The sequence below is a fragment of the Nuphar pumila genome, chromosome 8 (assembly GCF_984573655.1).
Source record: "Nuphar pumila chromosome 8, dmNupPumi1.hap1.1, whole genome shotgun sequence".
NCBI classification, from domain to species: Eukaryota; Viridiplantae; Streptophyta; class Magnoliopsida; order Nymphaeales; family Nymphaeaceae; genus Nuphar; species Nuphar pumila.
This window is the reverse complement of record NC_143256.1, coordinates 28,049,405-28,059,694: the sequence shown is the minus strand read 5'-3', so window position 1 is coordinate 28,059,694 and position 10,290 is coordinate 28,049,405.

Genomic DNA, 10,290 nt, shown 5'->3' with positions numbered 1-10,290 from the left:
ATGAAATAGGGAAAGATTCATCAGCGGGTTCAATCTTTGGCTTCTTAATGTCAGTCTGTTTACTATTTTTGTCAACACACCCTCTCTTTTCTCTAAGAAATTAAAGAGGCGAAACCTTATCTGCAACCTGCCTTTTTTAGAATGAAGCTTCCCGATATAGTGTCGATTTGTGAGATTATTTTGTTTGTTAATATCGATTTGTAAGCTATTATTGGTGATTGTCGTATATCGATTTGTAAGATGTTATGTGTTTTCTAGTGTCGATTTGGTGAGATATTGTTTTGTTTGTTAATATCGATTTGTAATATATTATGTTGAGTTGTCGTATATTGATTTGGAAGATATTATGCTGAATTGCTGTAAATCGATTTGTAAGATATCAAGCCAAAGAGAAGTGAAAATTCTTACGAGCTTTCTTAGAAATGGTCACTTTGAGGTCATTAATTAATGAAATATGGAAAGATTTATCAGTGGGTTCAATCTTTGGCTTCTTAATGTCAGTCTGTTTACTGTTTTTGTCAGCACACCCTCTCTTTTATCTAGGAAATTAATGAGGCAAAACCTTATCCGCAACCCACCTTTTTTAGAATGAAGCTTCCCGATATAGTGTTGATTTGTGAGATATTATTTTGTTTGTTAATGTCGATTTGTCAGCTATTATTGGTGAATTGCCATATATCGATTTGTAAGATGTTATGTGTTTTCTAGTGTCGATTTGGTGAAATATTGTTTTGTTTGTTAATATCGATTTGTAATATATTATGTTGATTTGTCGTATATCGATTTGGAAGATATTATGTGTTTTCGAATGACGATTTGGTGATATTGTTTTGTTTGTTAATATGGATTTGTAATATATTATGCAAATTTACTGTATATCGATTTGTAAGATATTATATAGAATTGTTGTAAATCGATTTGTAAGATATCAAGCCAAAGAGAAGTGAAAATTCTTATGAGCTTTCTTAGAAATGGTCACTTCTAGGTCATTAATTGATGAAATAGGGAAAGGTTCATCAGTGGGTTCAATCGTTGGCTTCTTAATGTCAGTCTGATTACTATTTTTGTCAGCACACCCTCTCTTCTCTCGAAGAAATTATTGAGGCAAAACCTTATCCGCAACCCGCCTTTTTTAGAATGAAGCTTTCCGATATAATGTCGATTTGTTGATATTTTTCTGTTTATTAATATCGATTTGTAATATTATGTTGAATTGTTGTATATCGATTTATAAGATGTTATGTGTTTTCTAGTGTTGATTGTTGAGATGTTGTTTTATTTGTTAATATCGATTAGTAAGCTATTATGCTGAATTGCCGTATATCGATTTGTAAGATATTATGCACAATTGTTGTATATCGATTTGTGAGATATTATGTATTTGCTAGGAATGAGTTTTATGATATTTATAGTATGATTTATATTATAGAATTACAACAAAGAATTATAACATTACAACAAAGAATTATAAATTTACAGCAAAGAATTATAGAATTAGAAGAAAGAATTATCGATTTACAACAAAAAATTATAGAATTACAACAAAGAATTACAAAATGCTAAACATTACAATGATTTACACTAATGAAAGTTAAATGCTACAAGTATTTTGTAGTTGAAGACTCCACACGTGATTCCTGTGTTATGATGCTCACTTTTGAATTGAACTGAGCATGTCATTAAATAGAACAATATCAGGCACTACATTAAGTTCAACAAGAAATGCAAACATCATCCCAAAATTGTTACATACCAAAAGACTTGTCAAACTCATGCCATCGTTCTACCGAAATAGGTCGGGGGGATTGCAGGTCCTAATGTTGTAATGCACGTCTGTAGGGTATTGTTGCATGTTGAAAATTACACAAATTGGATATTGATAAGTTGCACGTAATACAATTTACATGGGAAGCAATATACTGTATTACATGCATATTCATGTGAAGGGCTTGGTTGCTTAAGGGTTGGTTGTTTCTTACACATTTTCTTGCAAACCAATTCCAGTGCACCCTTTATCTTCCGACGACTGCGATCAGAGGCAAGTTTCCTTTTAATACCCTTTGCTAGGTGAATATTTTCATCATAATCTACAAGGTTTACTCCTAACTTGTCAAATATGATGTTGACGCTTCGGCACAACTTGTCATAAGAGTCAGGGGAAATATGAATTTCACCTACGTTGTTCGATCTCCTTTTCTTAGATTGGTCTTCATGAGCTGTAACAGACTCATGGTGAATTAACTGCACTTTTTCAAGTAATTCCCTTGACACTTTTTCATACATTTATAGGCTTCTTTGCTTTTCGATGCCAAATCTGCAACATGCATAAGTGACTTACACAGTTGTTGGTAACGGGAGACTATGTGGCACTTCTCATCAACACCAAATGAACTGACATTATTTCTATCCAGCAGTTCAATCTTTGTTTGTCTTGTCCATCTTTGCATTATATATAACTCAAGTATTTATTGTATCTTCTCTTGATTAAGTGCCTTTAATTCATGACAACATAAAATACCTTTTAATTCAAACATTTTGCACGTACATTCAATTGTTTTGTTGTCAACAATGTATGTAATATGTGATTTTTGGTTGCTCTTCGCCCTCCCATACAACATGGTATTTATGCATATTTTCATATTGCAAACGTCCTTCTATGTTACAATTCATGACCTATATAACCTCCTTCTTAGTCCATTCAAATACAGTTAGTGTATACAGATCTGTAGGTAGCATCAATATTTTCATGCCCAAAGTTACAGGACGGGTGTTGAAGCATTTCACATCTTGTTCAAGCTCATTCTGTCTAAGACCGTCTACAAATAATTCATATTTTTTTATAAAGCGAAACATTGTTAAACATGAATACAAGGTTTTTTTCAGTGGGGCCTGCATAGATTCAGCTCTTTGTGTGCTTATCATACCTGCACAAAAGTATTGTCTTCCATATGCCAATGCCTACTTCTCTTTGTCTGCATATAAATTTTGTAACCACACATAGTCTTCAAGGTCGTGCATCTGAATCATTTGCTCCCAATCAGACAGACAAGTGACCTCGTTCATGCTCTCAAGTACATACTTTCTAAACATTTTATCAAACCCTTTCTTCTGATTAAAAATGTGTCCTATGTTCTTTGCTGTATTTTGAAATATATGCCACAAACATAGGCAATGATGTGCATATGGCCATACACGAGACACTGCAACTGCAATTGCATGATCACCATCTGTAAGTACAACTCTAGGATGCTTCCCATTCATTGCCTATGTAAATACTCTGAACAATCACTCAAAGGTTTCCTTGGTTTGGTCATACAAAAAAGCGCCGCCTAATATGCAACTCCGTGAGTGATGGTTCACTCCAACAAACTATGCAAATGGTCACTGTTTTTGTATTAATCTTCATTGTCGTATAAAAACCAAACACATCATTGAAGCATTCATAATTTACTCTTGACTTTGAATCTGCCCAAAACATATTCACAGCATACTCATCTTCATCTAGTTACATTGCACTAAAAAAACCAGGGTCATTGCTTGAATTATTCTATAGGTAATCAACCAAAGAACATATTCCTTCATTCTTCATATTGTCTGACATCTTCCTTCTCAAATGGTTTCTTAGATCCATAAGTGTGAATGGTACATTCTCGCGACCACCATCTATGCACGCACACAAATTGTATGTCTTTCTTGGTGCAATGTCGACGCTATCAGCTATTTCAACAACTACAGCATGCACTTTAGTTACTTTACGATGTGACCTTAACATAGGAGTCATAAAAGAAGGGGCTAATTCATGGTTATGATAATTGATTAAAGTACAAACTAGATATTTTTCATTCGAAAGTCTTCTTAACACCATTCTCGTTGGACAACCACATGTTGAATTTGGCTTACTCCTTGTTGGATTTTCACTTGACTTCTTCCAACCTTGCTTAGAACAAACATATGCCTTTCTCACCATGACACCTTGTGCATTTTTTGCCCAAGAATATCTTCTAACACTGAATCCAAGTTTTAAGGCATAATCATTGTAAAATTTGTATGCAGCTTCTTCATTATTAAACTACATTTCCTCTACGAGAACAGAGTCAAGTGTAATATCATGCAGACTTGTGGTGCGTGCACCTTTGTCAAGTGCACTGTCATGATCGTCTACCTCATTATCAAATTGCATTTTGTGTGATGGAATATCATTATCGAATTACATTTCGTCTGCTGCAATATTCAAGTCTAGAGTGAATCCAATGCATGAACCCTTCTTATCATGTGCATCAATAGTGCACATATTCACCTGTTCAGGTGCGTCGATAGTACGGATGCCCGTTGCTCCATGACTTTTCAGTGATTGAGACACATCATCTTCATTGCAACCAGTTGATATGCTCCACACTGTCATGAGTAAAACATCAATTTGCGTTAGCCAGCGCATACGTTTACAACAATTCAGCAAAATATATTACAAATCGATAATAACAATCAAAACAATATCTCAAAAATTGACACTGAAAAACAAATAACATCTTACAAATCGATTTACGAAAATTAAACATAATATATTACAAATCGAGATTAACAAACAAAACAATATCTCACAAATCGACACTAGAAAACACATAATATCTTACAGATCGATATACAATAATTAAACATAATATATTACAAATCAATATTAATAAACAAAACAATATCTCACAAATCGACACTGGAAAACAACTAACATCTTACAAATCGATATACAGAAATTCAATAAAATATATTACAAATTGAGATTTTCAACCGAAACAATATCTCATAAACAAATCTAGAAAATACATAATATCTTACAAATCCATATACGACAATTCAGCATAATATATTACAAATCGATATTATCAAGCAAAACAATATCTCACAAATTGACACTAGAAAACACATAATATATTACAAATCGATATATAATATTTCAACATAATATATTACAAATTAATATTAATAAACCAAACAATATCTCATAAATCGATATACATGTTACTACAACCGTGATTTGCATTACATTGAATATACTAAGTGAATGGACGATACTGGATGGGGTAGAAGCCCTTGCTCTCATCTGTAACCAAGCATTCTTGTCAACAGGTCTCAGCGTCTTACAAATGTCTTCAAGTTTCCAACCATTGAAACGATAAAATCTACCTACAATAACAAAACAATGCCTTAATGACACTCACGATGACATACGTTCTTCAACAATAGCATGATGACATGGAAAGATACTCACGATGTGACCTTAATAGCACTTGTTGGAATGTTTGTGTGTCACTGCTTTTTCCCATACTACCTAACGAAAACGAAGAAGAAGAGAAGACTGCAAAAAGAGATGGCCGACAAATCCCCCTATGATGCCCAACAATGATCGAACTAGTCGTTCGATTTATAGTTATCTCCATGAGGTAGGAACGAACCCGAAAAAGTTTTCTATCTAACACGAGGCAGGAACGAGAAGGCGGCCATGTGTTGTAACACAAGCTAAAAACAAAGGCGGAATGTGCAAATCTATTTATAGGGAGCGGGAGGACATTTTCGTCCAATGCATATCTATCTTACGGGAGGACATTTCTGTCAAAAGCATATCTACCTTTTTTATATGTTATTTTATTATAAAGTCATCATGGGCAACATTGGCATATAAATTATTGCGGGTCCCAAAATATTCCTCCATACACACCAGAACAGGCAATTTGTGTTTCGGGGAGAACACACAACACCCTCTCAGTCTCATGAGTTTAGGGTGATAACACTTTCCCATTGCATTAAAACCATTTTTAGAAATAAATTTTTTTTGAAGATATTGTAGTCTTTAAAGATTGATGGGTAGTAGTGTCATGAGACAGTTGTCTCTGTGATGTGAGGTGGGGAGGCATGCCCCAACCTCTCTCTCTCTCTCTCTCTCTCTCTCTCTCTCCACTGAAGAAAACTTGGAAGCACCATCAGCGGGTGTTTTGTGGTGCAACATGCACACTACTAAAGTGTTGGCAATGCCCAGTACCTCTCTCGAATGTTGGCTGGAAATGGCTGGCTCCTCTCTCTCTCTCTCTCTCTCTCTCTTATTTCTTGGTAAACAAATGGTCTAGTTCAAGCATTGTTTAATCCTTGTTGGATATAGTTTTGGTTCCTTTGTTCTAGTCTCTGTGAAGGAATCAAGAGATTCACTGTCTTTTCTTCCTTTATCAAAAATTTCTTGTTGCCATATCTTTCTTAGTGTTGGGATTTTGGTGAATTTCATAATAATTGGTGAATTTGTTGGGATTGGGATTTCTTCTTGCCATCACTTGATGGATTGAAAATGGCTCCACACCCTCTGTTTGGCAAGCCCCTCTCTTGTCATTGACCTCAGGCTCCACCATGAGTAGCTTGATATAGGCCTACTTAGCGGGTATTGTGCTAAACTTAATTACCCAAGCCCAAAAGAACTTGGGCTGAGTCCAACAATGGTCGAGTCAGGCTCTTGGTGGCTCTGACTATGTTGGAGCCTGTTAGGGCCTTACGGACCTCCAATCGGGCCGACCCAACCATACCCGATGACCACCCCTTATTTGTGAGATATTTGTGCAAATGTCAGCATATCTGCACACTTATTTTGATTTTAATCTTTGAGAGGTTCATATGATACAGGTACAAATGTCCACATGTCTACACAACTATCATACTAATCTCAGTTTGAATTTATCTTTTTTGAGGTTCGCAAGATATTTTTACTAATGTTAGCAAGTTTACACAAATATTATGTAAATATCCTTAGTTTGTGATTTTAATCTTTTGGAGGTGATCTACAGGTTTGCACACCTATCAGATGAATCTTCTTAATTTGATTTTAATCTTTGAGATGTTTGTAAAATATTTGTGTGAATATCATGTGAATCTCCTTTGTTTGATTTTAATCTTTTGGAGGTTCTTAGGATATTTATGTGAATGTCAGCACATCTGCACAAATATCATAAGAATCTCCTTAATTTGATTTTAATTTTTTGAAGCTTAATAAGATATTTGTGTGAATGTTTGTAGGTCCACGCAAATACCATGTGAATCTCCTTAGTTTAGTTTTAATCTTTTGGAAGTCAGCAAGTTATTTGTCGAATGTCTATTGGTCTGCGTAAATTACATGTGAGGGGTAAAATAGTCCAAAATAGGCCAAGAATCAATGATTTTGGGTATGTGAAGAATTTCACAATGTTTTTAGGAATTTGCAAAAATGTTCCATGTTTGGCGAACAGTACAATCATTTTCCAAATGTAAAATCCCTTATAATCATCCTAAAATTTGTCAACTTTGATATTTGGCATTTTGTAAACGAATAAAAGAAAAGGGAGCTGAGGGGAACTGGTTTACAATTTTCCCAAATTCCATGGATTCGAAAATTGCTCATTCACGTTTGAAATTTGGAAAAAATCCTTTATGAAAGGGAAAATTTGCCTATGAGAATTTTTTATAGGAGAAACTTTCTTTATGAAGAAATTTCACTTCTTTGTGTGACATGAGCAAATCAAGTTGGAAAAATGCTACAACATTATGATTAGGGTGAGGGCTGCCATCAAAACTGAAAATCTTTTGTAGGAAAATTTTCTCCATCTCTATGAGAGAAAATTTTCCTAACCATATCAGCTTAAAATAGAAAAACCTTTTCTTTCAAAAAAATTTCTATTGTTGGAATGAATAGAAAAGTTGTCATCTTTCCCTTTTGCCCTTTTAAGGTAGTTCCTATTTTCAGGATTTTTTTTAAAAGTAATGACTTTTTTTTATGTAACACTTAGCTTGAGTTCATCTTGTCAAGATCATGCACTTATTGTTTTGTAAACAAGAATAAGTGGTAACACAAGAGCACAAGATTAACCTAAATGATTTGGACCACTCACCTTTAGGCAGGGACATTTATCACGGGCGTGTATTGCATTAAGGAAAAGAACAATCACTACAAGAAAAATGCAGATTAGCGATGGCTGATTTCCGTCGCTAATGTGTTTAGCGATAGATTAACGACGAAAATCGACCGTCGCATAATCTTGGTCGCTAAAATGCGATAGAATTTATCTATCGTCAATCTATCGCTAATTAGCGATAGATTAGCATCGGATAATGTCTGTCACTAATCCGTCGCTAAATAAGGACTGTTGTGGTTTTGCGAAGGAATGTATTTCGTCGCTAAAATTTAATGACAAATACATATCTGTCACCAATTGAGCAAGGGATTAGCGAGGGATTAAATTCTGTCGCAAAACATCGACTGATTTAAATTGGCAACAGATATTAGTGACGGGTAATATATGTCGCTAATTCATCACAAATTTTTAAAAAAAAAAAAAAATTGAAATATGAATATCGAGAAAAATTTCTCGTTATACAATTTATATAACCTATGTATAAAAAATAAAGTACACATAAAAAATACATATATAAAGCAAGTGAAACAAATTTAACACAAGTTATAAGTTACAGTACAGTCCTTGCCAAGTTTTAATTAGTTACAAGTACGTGAAACAAATTAAATAGATGAATCTAATCCTCGCTAAGATTTGGAGCATCATCCTCTTCATTGTCTCGATCTGCCCTTCCATCCATGCCTCCATCAGCTCCTCTATGATGATCATCTCCAGCATCCTACAAGAGAACCAAAATGTTAGTATTGATAAACAAAATATAATGAAATAAATTATATGCAATGCACCTAGTCTAATGCAATCAAAGTAAATGGCTGAATGACACATAGACTAGCAATAAAGTGAAGGTCAATAACAGAATTCAGATATGTGTTCTACGACTGACAAAAAAAACTCATAGTGATTCAATCATGCAGATATGTGTTATAAGGTTATCAAAAAAATGTCACCGAGATTCGCACATGCATATAATATTTATAAGGCTGTCAAATAAATGTGTTATATATTACAATCATGCATATATGTGTTATAAGGCAGTCAAAAAACTTTCATAGTGATGAAATCATGCTTATATGTGTTCTAAGGTTGTCGAAAAACTTTTATAGTGATTCAATCATGAATATATGTGTTCTAAGGCAGTAAAAAAAAATTATAGTGATTCAATCATGTATATATGTGTTCTAAGGCAGTAAAACAATTTCATAGTGACGAAATCATGCTTATATGTGTTCTAAGGTTGTCAAAAACTTTCATAGTGATTCAATCATGATATATGTGTTCTAAGGTTGTCAAAAAACTTTCAAATTGATTCAATCATGCATATATGTATTATAAGGTAGTCAAAAAACTTTCATATATGCTAATATCATGCTCATATGTGTTCTAAGGTTGTCAAAAAACTTTCATAGTGATTCAATCATGCTCATATGTGTTCTAAGGCAGTCAAAAAACTTTCATAGTTATTCAATCATGCATATATGTGTTTTAAGGTTGTCAAAAAACTTTTATATTGATTCAATCATGCATATATGTGTTATAAGGCAGTCAAAAAACTTTCATATATGCTAATATCATGCTCATATGTCTTCTAAAGTTGTCATAGTGATGAAAGAATGCTTGTATCTGTTCTAAGGTTGTCAAAAAGCTTTCATAATGATTCAATCATGCATATATGTGTTATAAGGCAGTCACAAATTTTTATAGTGACGAAATCATGCTTATATGTGTTCAATCATGCATATACTAGCTTGAAATCTAACGACATGAAACAAATTATATGAATCTTTATACCTGACGGGCACCAGAGCTCATGTTGAATTTAGACGAAGTTCCCCTGTGTCGAAAAAAGTTACACAACTCATTATGGACAAGGTTGGGAATGACTTCATGTAAAAAGTCATGCATTTTGTCCTCAAGACATTGACAGACACCATCCCAAGACATAGCAAGGTCAATCGGACGGTGGAAGTTGATGCTAGCGGGAGAACTATGAGAGTCCTGGCTGCAGGAGGCAATGACTGGTGTGGTATTCTTGTTACTCCCAAACCCAAACACACGACCCTTTTTGGGTTCATCGGTTGCAGTCACCCATGCTGCAGGATCAAAAGGCGGATGTTGAGTGGAGTCATCCTCATATCGTTCTATCATCTGCTACTCGTATGCCTCCTACAAAGTAATGATTACAATATGAATTAATAATTAAGAAATACAATGTTTATGATAACGTAATTCATAGTAACTTGTATATTACAATGTTTATTAATACAAAAAATACATACCGATGTCGCTCTCGCCTTCTCTGATATAAACTCTCTCGTGCTCTTACGTTTATGTGTTTCAACAAACACATCCTTGTAAGGCACAATGCCTCCTT